Source organism: Leptonychotes weddellii, chromosome 5 (assembly GCF_054177405.1).
Source record: "Leptonychotes weddellii isolate Sample4059 chromosome 5, ASM5417740v2, whole genome shotgun sequence".
Taxonomy (NCBI): Eukaryota; Metazoa; Chordata; class Mammalia; order Carnivora; family Phocidae; genus Leptonychotes; species Leptonychotes weddellii.
In genome coordinates this window covers 2278925-2298069 of record NC_138373.1, presented here as the reverse complement: position 1 = coordinate 2298069, position 19145 = coordinate 2278925, and the positions used below count along the sequence as shown (strand labels likewise).

Here is a 19145-nt window from a genome sequence, read left to right as displayed (position 1 = left end):
GCGGGAAGCCTGCTTCTCCCTCTCCCACTCCCCCGCTTGTGTTCCCTCTCTCCCTCTCTCTCTGACAAATAAAATCTTAAAAAAAATTATATACAAAAGATTGGGATTACTATAATACATGTAATTAGAATAGGCTACTGTGGGGCACCTGGGCGGCTCAGTCATTAAGCGTCTGCCTTCGGCTCAGGTCATGATCCCAGGGTCCAGGGATCGAGCCCCTCATCGAGCTCCCTGCTCCGCAGGAAGCCTGCTTCTCCCTCTCCCACTCCCCCTGCTTGTGTTCCCTCTCTCGCTGTGTCTCTCTCTGTCAAATAAATAACTAAAATCTTTAAAAAAAAAAAAAAAAAGAATAGGCCACTGATGCTCAGATCATGAATCCTTGCATATCAATGTTTAGGATATGATCTATTGCTTGAAGATCTCCAACTCATCCATTAGAGCACTATGTCAGAGTCTGTGGGGTTATTTTTAAGATTTTATTTGAGAGAGAGAGAGAGAGAGAATGAACGATAGAGCACGAGCTGGGGGTAGGGGCAGAAGAGGGAAAGGCAAACTCCCCGCGGAGCAGGGAGCCTGATGTGGAGCTTGACCCCAGGACCCTGGGATCATGACCTGAGTCAAAGGCAGATGCTTCAGCCACCCAGGTGCCCCAGAATCTGTTTTAAGATGGGCCTGTGAAACTCAAGCATCACCTCCCAAAAAGTTAACTGGGTAGAAAAATTTAAGAAGCCATCCTTCTCAGACAGTCTAGACTTTGGCAATGGTGGTGATAAACACAGTTCCAGAGACACATAAACAGGTATTCCAGCAGAGTCTACCACATTATATAGGGCTGAAATAGTTTCCTAAAGCTTGTTCTCTGTTAAAAAGTAAAGTTCAAGGGTGCCTGGGTGGCTCAGTCAGTTGAGTGTCCAACTCTTGGTTTCAGCTCAGATCATGATCTCAGGATCGTGAAATTAGACCCACATCGGGCTCAGTGCAGAATCTGCTTGAAATTAACTCCCTTCCCCACCACTCCCCCTGCTCGCACTCAAGTGCGCAAGCTCTCTTTCTCTAAAATAAGTAAATAAATAAAATTTTTAAAAGATTTTATTTATTTATTTGACAGAGAGAGACACAGGTAGAGAGGGAACACAAGCAGGGGGAGTGGAAGAGGGAGAAGCAGGCCTCCCGCAGAGCAGGGAGCCCGATGCGGGGCTCGATCCCAGGACCCTAGGATCACGACCCAAGCTGAAGGCAGACGCCCAACAACTGAGCCACCCAGGTGCCCCAATATTTTTTTTTTTTAAAGTAAAGTTCAACATGGAAAGCTTGCCCTCTGTTAAAACAGAAAAATTAAGCCGGGAAAAAGAATTTCCTTTCTAATGTTTGATCATAAGAACTTTCAAATGTATCAACTCTGAAATCTTGTCCTTTACTTCTTTCTGGACACAAGTTTAATAAAATTAAACAACAGAACAACTAGAAATTCTGGTCTTAAAATATAAAAACCAACAACCACCTCAAATTGACCCCATGAGGAGGACTTCCCTAAAGAAGAGTTTTCTAGTTTCTGTTTAACAACAAAAGAGCTTACTACTGCTTTGAGAACAAAAACCATTTTTCTAACTAAAGGTTAGAAAACTGGGAGTTTAGGGCGCCTGCGTGGCTCAGTTGGTTAAGCGACTGCCTTCGGCTCAGGTCATGATCCTGGAGTCCCTGGATCGAGTCCTGCATCGGGCTCCCTGCTCAGCGAGGAGCCTGCTTTGCCCTCTGACCCTATCCCCTCTCATGTGTTCTCTCTCATTCTCTCTCTCTCAAATAAATAAATAAAATCTTAAAAAAAAAAAAAGAAAACTGGGAGTTTATTTCCTATTACTGAGAAGATAAAGAATCTAGCCCCACATCACCTTTGATCACTACATCTCATCCTCTGCAGCAAATTCTAAGAGCTCTCTCCTAACTACTCTTATCACATGCTCCAAAAATTTTAAGGATTATCTTTTTATACCTGCATCTTAAATTAAAATAAAAGCAAATTTTTAAAGGGATTAAATAGGCTAACAGTTTATCAAATTAATGGGCAAACAAAACTCTGCTTTCAAAGGAGCCACAGGATAGGTAGGCTTCTGGGGTACTGGTTATCATTCTAAGAGTTTGATTTTGATATTAATTACATGTGTTATGTTCCATTTGTGAAAATTTATCAAATAATATATTTCTGTACTTTCTGTATGTCTATTTCGATAAAAAGTTTACTTTAAAAAAATAATTCCATTTACAATCAAAATAATCTACTCAGTGATTTCAAATGAATGTTTCCCTAGAATAATACATACCAGATTTCTTTATGAGGACTAACAGTCCACTTAAACTCCTTTCTCTCAAACTTATTTCTGCATTATGAGATACATAACATGATTAAAATCCTTGTCACATATGCAGGAATAGGAGACCAACGGACTTGAAGAAATGGAAACAGGTTGCATAAACCCTGAACTTAAAGGCAAGGAAAGAAACACTTTACTGGCTAAAGCAGAACCTTTACCCAACCTGTCAAAACATCACTCAACTATGAGTCCAGCAGTAGGCAGAATTTTAATTGTCCCACCCCAATCTCTAGAACATGTGGATATGAGAACATCACTCCTGTGGTCATGTTATATCTTATAGCACATATGACCTTCAGATAAGGTTATTATCCTGTTGTGCCTGATCTGGACACATGAGCCCTGACAAGCAATTAGTTTCTCTGACTGAAAGAAGAAGTAGCCAGAGATTTTCAAAGTATAAAAATAACCTGATGTGCTGTTGCTGGCTTGTAGAGGGGCTACATGAGAAGGAAGGCAAGTGGCCTCTAGAAGCAGAGTAGCCCCAGGTGACAGCCAACAAGGAAAGGGACATCAGTCCTGCAACTACAATAAAGTGCACTTGATCAACAGTCTGAATGAGTTTGGAAGTGGATTTTTCTCTAAAGCTCTGGATATATTATGATCCATCCAAATGCTGGCCCACATTTACCATATATTTTCTTCCTATCTTTTATAGCAAGCTCTGGAAATTCAATAAGCACAGGCATAAATGGTGATAAACGAGTAATTACACAATGCATTCATTCCACAAGCATTTATTGGGTTCCTATTATGTATTAGGCACTGTGCCAGATGCAAGGATTATATCAACGTATAAAATAATCTTTGAGGTTCTCAGACTAGCTTAAGAGACTGTTATAATCAACTATAATGAGGAAGGTACAAAGATGGGAGATGCACAGGGTACTATGGAAACAGTGCGGAGGACAGAGAAATCAGAAAAGGCTACAAGAAGGCAGTGATGCCTGAGCTGAGACTCAACAAATGACCTGAAGTTTGCCTAGCCAAAGGTGGGGCAGGAAAGAGAGGCCAGACAGCAATATTCGGGGCTAAAGGAACCTGCAAAACAAAGGTAAGGAGGCAGAAACAGGATAGTGTGTTCTGGAGAAGGGAGCAACAAAGTAGAACTACCAGCAATTCAGTATTTCAAGAATGCCAAGTGAAACCCAAGAAAGACTGCACTGCAGAGGAAAACGAGGCTCAGATTATGAGAAGATCCTTGAATGCTGCAGTAGGAGCCATTATGAACAGAGATTCATGGTGAGATTTAGGTTTTGGAAGCTGTATAGAGGATGGATTTGACCAAAAATATGGGCAGAAAGTTCAGTTAGAATGAGGACAGATTTGAAAAATATTTAAAGGAGTAAAATCCATAGGATTGCAAATCTGACTAACTGGCTGTGCAGGAGAGGGGTAAAGAGTCAAGGAAGGAAGAGGCAGACTCAAGAGAAGTCTCAGGTTTCCAGCTCAAGTGACTCAGTAGATGATGGAGACACCAAGAGAGGGAAAATACTGGCTGAAACTAGACCAGGTTGCAGAGTAGGAAACAGGCTGGAAAGGTGTTCAGAGACATCCAGAGGCTGGAGAGCTTTTAATGCTAGGCTCAACTTGGTCAGCTTTGGAGAGCTAAGATTCCTAAGACTAAAAGGGTAGACCTCAGTTATCCATCATAAAAAAGCTGTTAGTCTTTGTAGTAGCTCACACAGTAAGGTGGGGCGGGGGGGCACATTCAGGTGGAGACAGTAGAAAAACAGGGGATATATGTGCAATATTTCCTTACAGAAACAATGGGGACCAGCAAGTGATGAGACAGGTAGGCAAAGCAGGGTCTTAGTAACATTTTTCAGTAGTCAGGAAAAGAAAAATGTTTTCATATATACATTCATTCCACGAGTACAAACGCTTACTACAGGCCAGATAGAGCACTAAAAGATGCAATGACAATTCTGGCTTGAGGGACACTGTATTTGAGGTTCTAGTAGGATGAATCACAGCCCAAGCTCAGATCAGGGACTAGAGTGAGGAGATACAGATGAAGTCATCTGTTTAGGAATGATTGTTGACAGAGAGTAGATGAAATCACGAGGAAGAAAAGGCCAGAGAGAAAACCCTGAAGAACATCTACACTTACAGGGTGACAAGGAAGAGGAAGAAACAGCATAAAGACTTACACATTAATTTATACAAGACAGTCAGCTCTAACTAATTGAGCATGAAATAAGTTCAAGCCTCTGAGAAAAACACTCCCTGGTTTCGAGGAGTCTGTACAGTACAATAGAAGAGTTTATGTATATGTAATGATAACACTAGGCGAAACTTCTGAGTACTATAGTGAAGTTGCAAATAAATGGTATGGGAGATGGGGCACTATTCTAGTTTGGATGAATTAGGGAAGATTTCATGAAGGAAAATGCATCAGAGTTGACCTTCAAAGAGGGAAAGGAATGTAAACACAAAGGTAAGAGAATAAAGGGAAATTATAACCAGTAACAATGGTGGACTTTTACATGTATTTGGAGTCAATCTTTGCAACTACTCTCATTTGTAAAAGAAAAGGATAATCAAAAAGTTGAGTGTAGCTGAGAGAGTGGGTTATGGCAAGGAAGAGAGACTTTTCCTCAGTTTGGCGCAGGTGCTTCTCAATGTTTTCTATGACCAACAATCAAAATCCAAAGTGGATATCCACTTAAATGTTTAGATTTTCACCTGAAAATAACAGATCTATTTATATGAAGTATAAAAATCATCTCCTGTAAAACACTCATGAGTACCCACATCTGGGGCAGCCACTGTTCTTGGTGAAACACAACTCTGACACTATACAGCAGTTCTTACAGGAATAAAGGAATGTTAAAATGTGATGGTAGCACAAAAGAAGAAGTCCAGGTAAGAATAAGTGAGTTTCTGCTGTGAAAGAGATCATATTTAAGATTATGGGCATTTGCTGCAGTAAATTCACTTCTAAAAATATATCACACAGATAAACCAACACAAGTGTGAAAATACCCACAATGTAGGATTATTCAATATGGACTATCTTGAATAGTAAAAGACTAAAAAAACCCAATTAACCTGGAGACTGGTTGAATGAACTTGGTATAGCTGTACAATGAGGTACTGTATAAACAGAGCATAGGAAAGGTGGGAAGAGGAGAATCCCTTGCATTAATATGGAGAGACTTCCAAATTATGTTATTAGGTTGGAAAAAATCAAATTACAGAAAACTGTACAATATGCTATCTTTTATATATGACTGAGAGGAAATGAGAATATGTTTGTATACTCACATTTTTGCAAAAACAATACGGGAAAAATAAGTAAGAAACTAGTAACAGAAAGGAAAAAAAATATTCAAATCATGTATCTGAAAAGGACTTAGAATCCAAAATATATAAAGAATTCCTACAACTCAACAAAAAGACAGTGCAATTTAGGGATGCACAAAGAAGAAGAGACATTTCTCCAAAGATATACAAATGCCCAATGATCATATGAAAAGGTGCTCAACATCATTATTCATTAGGGAAATGCAAGTCAAAAATTTTTCAAAAAAATTAAAATTCTCATACATTGTTGGTGGAAAAGTAAAATGGATCAGCCACTGGAGAAAAGTTTGGCAATTACTCAAAAATTTAACATAGAATTATCATGTGATCCAGTAATTCCACTCCTAGGCACATACTCCATAAATGAACACAAGTACTCATACAACTACATACATTTTCACAGCTAGTGTTTGCAATAATAGCCAAGAGGTAGAAACAATGCAAATATCCATCAATGAAAGAACGGCTAAAAAGTGTGGCATATTCATATAATGGTTAGCCATTAAAAAAAACAAAAACACATTAAGTGCTGATACACAGGACATGGACGAACCTATAAAACACCATTAAGTGGAATAAGCCAGACACAGAAGGTCTCCTACTCTATTATACGATTCCATTTTTTTTTTTCTTTTTAAGATTTATTTGGCAGAGAGAGAGCACACACAAGCAGGGGGAGTAGCAGGCAGAGGGAGAGGGAGAAGCAGGCTCCCCACTGAGCAGGGAACCCAACATGGGCTGGATCCCAGGACCCTGGGATCATGACCTGAGCCAAAGTCAGACTCTTAACTGAATGAGCTACCCGGTGCCCCTATGATTCCATTTCTGTGAAATATCCACAACAGGCAAATCCATACAAACATAATGCAGACTGGTGGTTGCCAGGAACTAGAATGGGGAGGAGAGAAGAAAGCATGAGCACTTAATGGGTACAGGGTTTCCTTTGGAGGTAATAACAGTGTTTTGGAACTGCATAGAAGCAACGATTGTGTAATACTGAAAAAATGTACTGAATGCCACCGAACCGTTCACTTTAAAATGGCTATTTTGGGGGCACCTGGGTGGCTCAGTTGGTTAAGCGTCTGCCTTCGGCTCAGGTCATGATCCCAGGGTCCTGGGACTGAGCTCCCCATCCCCCAGCTCTCTGCTCAGCAGGGAACCTGCTTCTGCTTCACCCTCTCCCTCTGCCTGCCGCTCTGCTTACTTGTGCAGGTGTGCTCTTCCTGTCAAATAAAATCTTCAAAAATAAATAAATAAAATGGCTATTTTTACAGTATGAAATTTGCCTCAATTAAATTTTTAAAAAAAGAGAGATGCTAATAAGAATGGTTACCTGGGACAGGGGAGGAGACAAAAAGGCTGGAGGGATAGAGGTGTCAGCAAAACCTCTCCCTATATATTCTTATACAGCCTGACCTGTAAATATGTTTACAAAGTAAGCAAAAATAACTCCACATTTATTTTATTAAGTCTTAGTTTAAAAAATAACTTTAGTCATAATATGACCAAAAAAATAAGTTTGTTTAATATGGTTTTTTTTAAGATTTTATTTATTTGAGAGAGTGAGTGAGAGAGCACAAGCAGGGGCAGGAGCAGAGGGAGAGGGAGAGAAGGAGTCTTCCTGCTGAGCAGGGAGCCCAACATGGAGCTCCATCCCAGAACTCCGGGATCATCACCTGAGCTGAAGGCACAACTTAACCGACTGAGCCATCCAGGCTCCCCAAGGAGTATTTTTTTTGGAAAGTAACTTCAAACACCATAAGATCTTTACAATATCTTTAAATTTTAACAAGGCGGGGGGGGGGGGAGGATGATGTGACCAAGATGTCAACCTGGGTTGTTCCTGACTTCACTCTCTCTCACAACAAGAACTAACAACTATTCAAGTACAAGAACAGCAATGAGAGAATCCTAAAACACCAGGGTTAATCTGAAGCATCCCCCACTGCACCACAGAGTAGACGATAGACTGCACCAGAAGGGTAAGAGAATCAGCTATAAATTGACAACACCGCCCATCCCCAAGCCAGCAAAGCACCAAGCCTCCAGAGAGGTCTCCCCTCAGCCTCTAGATCCTCCAATGAGAAAAGATAACACCAGAGGGACAACAAGCCATGCGCCGCCCCCCCCCCAGCAGGGTGAGTAGCTATGTGGAAGCCACTAGTTTGACCTCAATGGGGACTACAGGGGAATCTGCAGGGCCCAGCCACTGGAAAACTGACTGTAACAAAGGGGTGGGAAAGGGAAAGCAACAATCAACACAAGGATCTTGGTGGACCAAGTCCATATCCACAGTGCCTAAGAAAAGTAATCCCAACCAGCAGGCTTTGTTCATCTGTAGAATCACGTCAGTGGGACTGTCCAAGGAACTCTGCAGGGTGTACAGACTGGCTTGATTCAGATCCTCAAACAAGAAGTTTTGCCAGCCCTAGAGCCAGTCTGCCTACGACCAAGTAAGGAACGGAGTCACAGTCCCACCCACTGTAGAATGTGTCTCCTGGCCACATCTGACAAGAGGGGCTGGTGGGAACACCTGAAAGTCATGCAGACCAGTGGCACTCAAGCCCAAGAGAAGGGCAGGCAGAGCTGATAATCTGCAGAGTAAAACCAGTGAACCTGTTCAACCAGGGAACTTAGGGTGTGGGTCAGCTTGAGTTGGGACAACAAAGAGCTCTGCCGACTTTAGAGCTGCTTCTCCCACTGTGCCCAGACGGAAACTAATTCATAGCCCCATCATTAATGAGTATAGCTCCAGCCTACGCAACCAGAAAACATAACCAGAGCACATGAAACTACACAGACCTTCCAACAGCCCTGCTTAGAGTGTCACTTGGACAAAAAGCACTGCCTGTGCTTTTCCCCTGTGATGGCCTCACATGTCCAGGGAATTCAGTCCACAGTGTGGCCTGATTCGGGTCTCCAAACAACAAGCCATACAAACCCTGGGTCCTGTCCTGCTTCCCATAGCCCAATCTGTGAGTGAATATAGTACCCAACCCCAATCTTCTAGTAAGCCTGACCAGAGAATCCAGGCAGCCTCAAGGCCCATCCTAAAGCATCCCTTTAGTAGTGTCCAACCCAGCAGTCCTATCTAGCTGTTCTCAGCCAATGGTACAACACCTATCTTCAACCTCACAGGTCAGAGTTGCCTCACTCAAAAAGACAATAGCAGACCTACAAAAGGATATTACCAAGAGGCACAGAAACCCAAACTGAGCTGAATGGTGAAGATCAGTCTCTGCCTAAGCAAACCTACAAAGACTGAAAAAGAAACCTGATTATTCAAATGAGCAGATACCAACATAAGGAATCAAGGATCATGAAGTACTAAGTAAATATGACACAACAAGCTCTAATAACACAACATTTAATAACCTATTTAAAAAACAGAAACCTGTGAACTATCAGAAAAAGAATTCCGAAAAATCTCCATTAAAAAGTTAAATGAAGGGATGCCTCAGTGGCTCAGTTGGTTAAGCATCTGCCTTCAGTTCAGATCATGATCCCAGGGTCCCGGGATTGAGCCCTGCATCAGGCTCCTTGCTCAGTGGGGAGTCTGCTTCTCCCTCTGCCTGCTGCCCTCCCTGCTTGTGCTCTCTTTCCCGCTGACAAATAAATAAAATCTTTAAAAAAAAAAAAAAAAAGTTTAATGAACTAAAGGAACACAGAAACAACTAGAGAAAAATCAGGGAAACAATGAACAAAAATAAGATCAACAAAGCAATAGACACCATCAAAAAAAAAAAAACAAAACAAAACACAGAACAGTAATCCTAGAGGTGAAAAATGTAGTAGGTAATTCAACAGAGGGTTTCAAAAGCAGATTCAACCATACTGAAGAAAAAAATCAGTGACCTGGAAGCTAGGACATTAGAAATTACCCAGTTAGAGAAGAAAATAGAAAAAAGGAATGAAAAAGAGTGAAGAAACCCTGAGACTTACAAGACACAATGAAAAGAAACAATATTCACATTATGGAAATTCCAAAAGGAAAATAGAAAGGCACAGACAGTATTTTTAAAGCAACAGAGGTTGAAAGCTTCCTGAACCTGGTGAGAGAAAGACACCCAGATCCATGGGGCCCAAAGGACCCCAAATAGGTTGAGCCCAAAAGGGCTATACAGACACATAATTTTTAAAAGTCAAATTAAAGAATTTTAAAAGTAGCATAAGTAAAGAAGTTACATACAAAGGACCTCCTATAAATCTGTCGGCAGATTTCTCAATAGAAACATCAGGCCAAGAGAAAATAGGATGACATATTCAAAATATGAAAGAAAATAACTGTCAACCAAGAGTATTATACCTGGCAAAGCTGCCCTTCAGAAAAGAAGGAGGGATGAAGACTTTCCCAAATAAATAAAAACTAAGGGAGTTCATTGCCACTAGACCTCTCTTACAAGCAATGCTAAAGGGAGTTGAGTGGAAGAAAAAGGACGCTAATCAACATCATAAGAACATAAAAATGTAGCGTAAAACTCACTGGTAATGATAAATATATGCTCAAAGTTAGAATGTATAATTTGGCATGATTGTGCATAATTCACTTAAAACTCTAGTTTGAAAATTAAAATGAATGTAGTAAAAGTTACCGTAATCACAGCAATGTGTTAATAGTTCTACAATATAAAAATATGTAAATTCTAACAGTAATAACCTAAAATGTGAGAGGGAGAAGTAAAAGTATAGTCTTGAAATATTATTGAAGTTGTCATCAGCTTGAAATAGGTTATAATTAGAAGATATTTTATGTAAGCCTCATGGTAACCACAAAAGAAAAATGTATAGCAATTACACAACAGAATATAAGTCAAAGCATACAGACATCAAAAGAAATCAAAACACAAAAAAGCAGGTGAAGAAACAAGGAACAATGGATCTACAAAACTACCAGAAAACAATGAACAAAATAGCAATAGTAAGTCATTACCTATCAATAATTACTTTAAAAGTAAACACATTAAATTATCCAAGCAAATGACACAGAATGGCTAAACGAATTAAAAGATTCAATGATATGCTAGCTACAAGAGACTCACTTAAGCCTTAAAGACACACATAGAATGAAGAAATGGAAGAACTCATTTCAAGCAAATGGTAACCCAATAAAAGCAAAAGTAGATATATTTATAACAGACAAAATAGACTTTAAAACTGGTAAAAACAAAGAAGGTGAATGCATAATGATAAAGGGGTCAATCAAGATATATTAATTTTAAATCTTTATGTGCCCAACAATCAGAGCACCTAAATATATAAAGCAAAACCTAACAAAGCTAAAAGAATAAACAGTAACACAGTAATAGTTGAGGGCTTTAATACCCCAGTCTCAACAATGGATATATCATCTAGGGAATCAATAAAGGAACAGCAGATCTGAACACTACAGACCAAATAGACCTAACAGACATATACAGAATATCCTATCCAACAAAAGAATACACATTCTTCTCAAGCACATATAAAACATTTTCTAGGACAGACCATATGTTAGCCCACAATACCACTCTGAACAAATTCAAGAACACTGAAATCACACCAAGTATCTACTCTGACCACAATGGCATAAAACTAAAAATCATTAACAAGAGGAAAACTGAAAATTTAAGAACACATGGAAATTAAACAATACTCTCCAAACAACCAATGGATCAAAGAAAAAATTAAAAAGGGAAATAAAGTTTGAGACAAATCAAAAAGGAAACATACCAGAGCATATAGGATGTAGCAAAAGCATTCTAGGAGGGAAATTCAGAGCAATAAATGCCCACATTAAAAAGAAATATCTCATGGGGATTAACATAAGAATTTAAAAAAAAAAATTTTAAATAAATAAATAAATAAAAAATAAACTTCCTTCCCATCGCCCCCCCAAAAAAAGAAGTATCTCAAAAAAAAAAAAAAAAAAAACAAAACCCTAACTCTATGCCTGAAAAACAAAAGAACAAATCAAGCCCGAAGTTGGCAGAAAAAAGGAAATAAAGATTATAGGAGAAATAGAGAAAAAAATTAACCAAAGTATTGTCTCCTTGAAAAAGATAACAAAAATGACAAACCCTTAGACTACCCAAGAGTGGACCCAAATTAACAAAACTATAAGTGAAAAAGGAGACATTACAAATGATACCACAGAAATACAATCAAAAGAGGCTCCCATGAACACATACACACCAAACATTAGTACATTAACCACATCATACACCACAATCAAGTGAGCTTTATTTAAGGGATGCAAGGATGGTTCAACAACCACAAATCAACCAACAGGCTACAACACATTAAAAAAAAAAAAAAGCATTACACAAAATGCAACATCCATTTAGGATAAAAACTCTCAACAAACTGGGTACAGAGGGCATGTACCTCAACATAATAAAGGCCATATAGGACAAACCTACAGCTCGCATCATCCTCAATAGTGAAAAGCTAAAAGCTTTTCCTGTCAGCACAGGAACAGGACAAGGATGCCCACTCTTACCAGTTTTATTCAACACAGTATTGCAAGGCCTAGCCACAAGAATTAGGCTAGAAAAATAAAAGGCATCCAAATTGGAAAGGAAGAAGTAAAACTCATTATTTGCAACTGACATGATACTACATATAGAAAACCCTAAAGAAACCACCAAAAGAAAAAAAATTTTTAGAACAAATGATTTCAGTAAATTTGAAGAATACAAGACCAATATACAGAAATCTGCAGTTTCTATACACTAGTAACAAAAGCATCAGAAAGACAAATTGAGAAAACAATCCCATTTACAACCGCATCAAAAAGAATAAAACACCTAGGAACAAATATAACCAAGAAGGTGAAAGACTTGAACACTGAAAACTTTAAGACACTGACAGATACTGAACAAGACAAAAATTAATGGAAAGATATTCCATGCTCATGGTTTGGAAGAATACTGTTAAAATGTCCATACTTCCAAAGCAATCTACAGATTCAATACAATCCCTATCAAAATTCCAATGGCATACTTCTTACAACTAGGACAAATAACTCTAAAATTTGTACAAACCCACAAAAGATCCTGAACAGCCAAAGCAATCTTGAGAAAGAAAAACAAAGCTGAGGTACTACGCTCCCTTATTTCAAACCATATTACAAAGCTATAGTAATTTTAAAAGTATGGTATTGGGGGGACGCCTGGGTGGCTCAGTTGGTTAAGCGTCTGCCTTCCACTTGGGTCATGATCCCAGGACCCCAGGATCGAGTCTCGCATCAGGCTCCTTGCTCAGCAGGGAGCCTGCTTCTCCCTCTGACTGCTGCTCCCCCCGCTTGTGCTCTCTCTCTGACAAATAATCAATTTTTTTTAAAAAAGTATGGTATTGAGGGGGAAAAAAAAGCACACACATGGATCATTGTAACAGAACTGAGAGTCCAGAAATAAACCCACACATATATGGACAATTAATCTACCACAAAGGAACCAAGAACATACAACAAAGAAAAAACAGTTTCCTTCAATAAACAGTGCTAGGAAAATTGGACAGCCACATGTAGAAAGTGAAATTAGACCACTAACTTGCACCATATACATATTAACTCAAAATGGATTAAATACGTGAATGTAAGACCTGAAACCATAAAACTCCTAAAAGAAAACAAAGGCAGTAAGCTTCTTCACATCAGTCTTACTGACATCTTTGTGGATCTGACTATAAAGGGAAACACGAAAATAAACAAATAGGACCACATCAACCTAGAAAGCTTCTGTGCAGCAAAGAAAACTATCATCATAACAAAAAGGTAACCTACTGAGAGAAGATACTTGCAAACCGTATCACTGATAGAGGGATAATATCCAAAAAATATAAAGAACTCCTACAATTCAACAACAGAAGCTACAATTAAAAAATGGGCAGAGGACCTGAATAGACATTTTTCCAAAGACAAAGATGGCCAACAGGCACATGAAAAGATGCTCAACATCACTAATTATTGGGGAAATGCAAATCAAAATCACAATGAGATATCAACTTACACCTGTGAGAATAGCTATTATCAAAAAGACAAGAAATAACAAGTGTTGGAGAGGATGCAGAGAAAAGGGGACCCTAATACACTGTTGGTGGGGTTGAAAATTGGCACAGCCACTTTGGAAAACATTATAGAAAATCCTCAAGAATGGAACTACCATATGACCCAGCTATTCCAATTCTGGGTATCTATATCCAATACAAAAACACTACTTCAAAAACATACACGGACCCCTTAGCTATTTACAATAGCAAAGCTATGGAAACAACCTAAGTGTCCACTGATAGATGAATGAATAAAGAAGATGTGATATATTTATGCAATGGAATACTACTCAGCCATAGAAGAATGAAATATTGCCATCTACAACAACATGGATGGACCTTGAAGGGATAATGCTAAGCGAAATAAGTCAGAGAAAGACAAATACTGTACGATTTCAGTCATATGTGTAATCTAAACAAACAAATGAACAAAATAAAGTCATAGATACAAAGAACAGACTAGTGGTTACTAGAGGGGAAGGAGGTTGGATGAAATGGTGAAGGAGGCCAACTGTATGGTGATGGATGGAAACTGGACTTCTGGTGATGATTTTCTGTAATGTGTAGTTTCTAATTATAAAGCTATACACCTGAAACTCATGATAAACAAAAGAAGTACTTGAAATGTAACATACAACATGATGACTACAGTTAACACTGCTCTATGATATACAGGACAATTATTAAGAGCAAATCCTAAGAGTTCACATTTTAGAAGGAGAAAAAATTTTGTTTCTTCTTTCTTTGTATTCTATCTAGATGAGATGATTGGTGTTGGCTGAACCTACTGCAACAACCATCGCACATATATGTAAATCAAACCATCATGCTATACATCCTAAATTTATACAGTGATATGTCAATTATTTCTCAATAAAGCTGAAAAAAAAGGCATTGCTTGTTTTTCATGTAAATTGACCATTATTCTGATTCCGTATCAATCAAGTAAATGCCTTGAGTTCTTCTTGCAGGTTCTGATAGATGCACCTCAATCACAGTCCTGGGCTGAACCCCCAGAACCAGAAGTGGCAGGACAGGCCAAAGCTCACCACCCACACGCTGATCACCCAGGATTCCCTCATCATTACTGCACTCCAAGAAACCTTAGGTACTCTGAAATAAACTCAAATTAAGTGATCCAGAAAAATCAAAGATGACTTTCTAATTCATTTTTACTTTGATTTTGAGGCTTCTTAAAAAAAAAAAAACCCTCAAAAAAAAAAATCCATGGTATCATCATTCAGGATTTTTTTTAAAGAATGAGTTTCAAAAAAGATTTTCTTTTCACATACAATAAAAACACTTAAATACACTTAGTTTTCATTTCAAGAGCCTTCAGTTGATATGCCCTGAAATATCTTAAAATGTTTAAATGGCAAGGTATCACTAAATCCTGTATTACATTAGCAAAAGTTGAATTTCAGAAGAAAAATACATACTTCAAGAATTTCATGATCCTCTGTCAGAGTCTACAGGCTACATTCAATTTTTATCAAGCACAGGTTTAAAGTAAGACTGCTTAGCCTTAGCTGATATTTTTAAGCCACACTTTCCCTGACAGTACCAACATACTCATTTCTCTAATTCCTGACATCAAAATCATTTTAAACAATTTTTTGTCAAGTTTAATATTTTATATACAGTTTCATCTTATTCTATAAACAGCAAAAGATATACAAAAGGTCTTCCTTTCTTAACACAGATGAGTGAACAAATTCCATAACTCAAGTAGGACTTATTCTGAGATGGTTGTAACAATTACTATTTAAACAGAGAAACTGCTTAAGAGATACAAGATATTTGACTAAAATCTACAAAGACTGAACTGGCACCACAAATCTGATTTCTGATGACTTATTTGTAAAGAACAAAATTGGGTCAAAATGTTTCCTCTATCTTTAGGGTTTTCATACACCAACCAAGAGAAAAATCAACCAATGTTAAACAAAACTACTTTAAAGGAAGAACTGGGATGCTGAAATACACAATTCTGAATGCCATGCAGCGATTTACAGGAACAGGAGTTCTTATTCTGTATAATACATAAACATTTTTAGTTTACTTGTAGCTTTCTCCACAGACTTCAAGGTATTATGTGTAAAATAACAACAAGGGATAGGGAAAAAGAAGATGGCTAAAACTGCAAAGGAGGGCAAACATCTGGAAATTAGAATCAGGTGTCTAGAAAGTCTCCCTCTTCAGGTGTACATGCATTTAAGGGAGCTGAGGAGGAAGAGAGGGGAGCTTGTGTGCAAAGCAGAATCACCTGGAGTGTCTTAAACCCACACATCAGAACAGAATGGGGAAAGGGGAAAGGGATCTGGAAGAACTGTTTCAAAAGGGCAGAAGAATTACAACTCTGCCACACTATAACCCTCCCACCACTTCTGGGCAATTCTATGAAGCAAAGAGAAATTCATTTTCTCCCTGTCTCAGAAAGCCTTGGTACACAGTCAAGCCATCATCTCTTTAAATGTTCAAATTTTCAGAAAAGTAAATGGGGGAAGAAAGGATTATTAAGAATAGGTTAGATTTAGGAAAGTGAAAGAGAAAATCAGATTTTTAATATAAAGAAACAGTACCAAAAAAAAGTCAAATTCTTGAACAGAACATTTCAAATGTATTTTAGTGCTGCACTTCTACGTATTTCCTTCAATGATTACAGATCTACAGCAAAAAGGAGATTTGAGTTGGCAACAGGCAGACCAGGGACATGCAGGCCATTATCAGGTACCCTGGGAGTGGATAACCAATCCTTGCTCATCACTGTGGCATACAATGACAGACACTCAAAAGGGACAAGAACATTAATATCAAACAGTACAAATACACATCATCCAAGTAGTGAAAACATATCAGGGCCAAGAAGCCAAAAACCACTCCTGAAGAGGGCACAAAAGAAACCTCTAAAATGTAAGTTGGTTTGCTTAGATCACACCAGCTGGTGGGTATAGATGGAATCACACTGATGTGAATACCTTAAACTCACTAGGTCTAAACCCCCAGATGCTCTTACACTCAACTCCCTTAAAGGGCCCTACACAAATATTTCTAGGTACAGCAATCCTGACTCCTCCAAGCATGACAGTTTGACAGACCCCTGTCAAATGAGATCCATGCATCCCCTATGAAAAGGGTGGAAGGAATTCCTAGCTAGTCTTGTACCCTGGAGCAGAACATTAAAATAGCTCAGTAAGGCAACTCATCTAGTTTACAGACACCGTATTATTCTACTTTGTACACACCACACCCTGCATACCATTCCCCCCTGAGGCCCCACTGCCTCTGACTTATCATTATCCTGACAGTTTTTAGTGAACAATGGGGTTGCTGTATCCCCGCCCTCCCCGTGCACACTCTCCCCCTCCCCCACCCGCTCATGACTGGCCTCCTAGGGACAATCCCAGACAGGCCCACACCATTGAAGTGCTTCTGTGGCATCTCAGCCCTACGCTTATTACTCTCTGCCAGTTGCCATCTGCATCCAAATCTCAGTTCTATCCCAGCTGAAATCCCAGTCACAAAAAGAATCATTCTGCCTAGTGACTTGAAAAATTTCGACTGCTGACATTAAATTCACTCTGGAGTATCATCAACAGAAATATTTCTTCTCTGTGAGGTTTTATTATAAACCACAACTGATGATATCTAATGCAATGACAGATGATATGATAGGTCAGTAAAGTCATCAACAAGCCAAGATATCTCAAAAAGTAAAAGAAATGTAACATTTGTTGAGGAAAGGATGGGGAAGGAAGAAGGAAAGCATACAATAGAAGAAAAGGACAGGCAAGGTTAAGTTAAAAGGTCAAGAAATATGTAATGCCTTCTGTATATTTTATCTTAGGTAAGGAAGGAGAAACACATTAGGGGTTCATCTGATCTGATGATAAATTAATGAGCAAATAGCTATGATTTATTAAGCAAGACACTGTGCTAAATGCTTTACATACATTATCTCTTCTAATCCTTACAAAAACCTTGTGATGAGATACTAACCTTTCATTTTATAAAGGAGCAACTGGTTATATAACTTGTCCAAGGTCACACAGCTCATAAATGGCAGAGCCAGGATTTTAACCCAGCTCTTAAACTCATGACACTATCATGTTATAATGCCAATACACCTTAGCCAACGGCTTAAAAGCACATTTTCTATGTATTTAAAAATGAGATATCTACATGTGCTAATAGGAATGCTCCCTAAGATACAATGTTAAGTGAAAAAAGACAATTGTGCTGAGGCCAGTCTCCAAAGTAATAGTATGCTACCTTCTGCATAAAGTCAAGGGCTGGGAGAAAAGATATATATGGTCGCACACACAAAAAATATCATTGAAAGGGGCACCTGGGTGGCTCCGTCGGTTAAGCGTCTGCCTTCGGCTCAGGTCATAATCCCAGGGTTCTGGGATCGAGCCCTGCATTGGGCTCTCTGCTCAGCGGGAAGCCTGCTTCTCTCTCTCCCACTCCCCCTGCTTGTATCCCCTCTCTCGCTGTCTTTGTCAAATAAATATTAAAAAAAAAAAAAGCCTTCTCTAAAAAAAAAAAAAAATCATTGAAAGAATATTCAAACTGGGAACAGTGATGGCCTCAGACAGAGGGGACCAGGGGATTGAGATCAGAAAAGAGCCTTTTCACTACATATACTTCGGCATGGTGAGACTTTTTAACCCACTCATGTCATTTTTCACAAGAAATAAGCACTACAGAGTAGCGCCTGGTGGCCTTGGCAGGTACCCCCACGGTTGTGTAAGGGGAAGTAGTCTGCGGAGGCCACTACGCTCTCCCCCCAATGCCCTGTGACTCGCCACCATGAGCAGCACCTTAGCCAAGATTGCGGAGATCAAAGCCGAGATGGCTCGGACTCAAAAGAACAAGGCCACAGCACACCACCTAGGGCTGCTTAAGGCTCGCCTTGCTAAGCTTCGCAGAGAGCTCATTACCCCAAAAGGTGGTGGTGGTGGTGGACCAGGAGAAGGTTTTGATGTGGCCAAGACAGGTGATGCTCGAATTGGGTTTGTGGGTTTTCCATCAGTGGGGAAGTCAACACTGCTTAGTAACCTGGCAGGGGTATATTCTGAGGTGGCAGCCTATGAGTTCACTACTCTGACCACTGTGCCCGGTGTCATCAGATACAAAGGTGCCAAGACCCAGCTCCTGGATCTTCCAGGTATCATTGAGGGTGCCAAGGATGGGAAAGGTAGAGGCCGTCAAGTCATTGCAGTGGCCCGAACATGTAACTTGATCCTGATTGTTCTGGATGTCCTGAAACCCTTGGGACACAAAAAGATAACTGAAAATGAGCTGGAAGGCTTTGGCATTCGCTTGAACAGCAAACCCCCCAACACTGGCTTTAAGAAGAAGGATAAAGGAGGCATTAATCTCACGGCCACTTGCCCTCAGAGTGAGCTGGATGCTGAAACTGTGAAGAGCATTCTG

The 19145-nt window shown here is 39.3% G+C and overlaps 1 protein-coding gene and 1 pseudogene across 1 annotated transcript in view; one reads left to right on the top strand and one right to left on the bottom strand.

The window, feature by feature from the left end:
• The window catches only part of SDK1 (sidekick cell adhesion molecule 1), an 821758-nt gene that overhangs the window by 785020 nt on the left and 17593 nt on the right, over positions 1–19145 (bottom strand). The window lies entirely within an intron of this gene.
• Positions 18488–19145, top strand: part of LOC102734450 (developmentally-regulated GTP-binding protein 1 pseudogene) — a 1352-nt pseudogene continuing 694 nt past the window's right edge.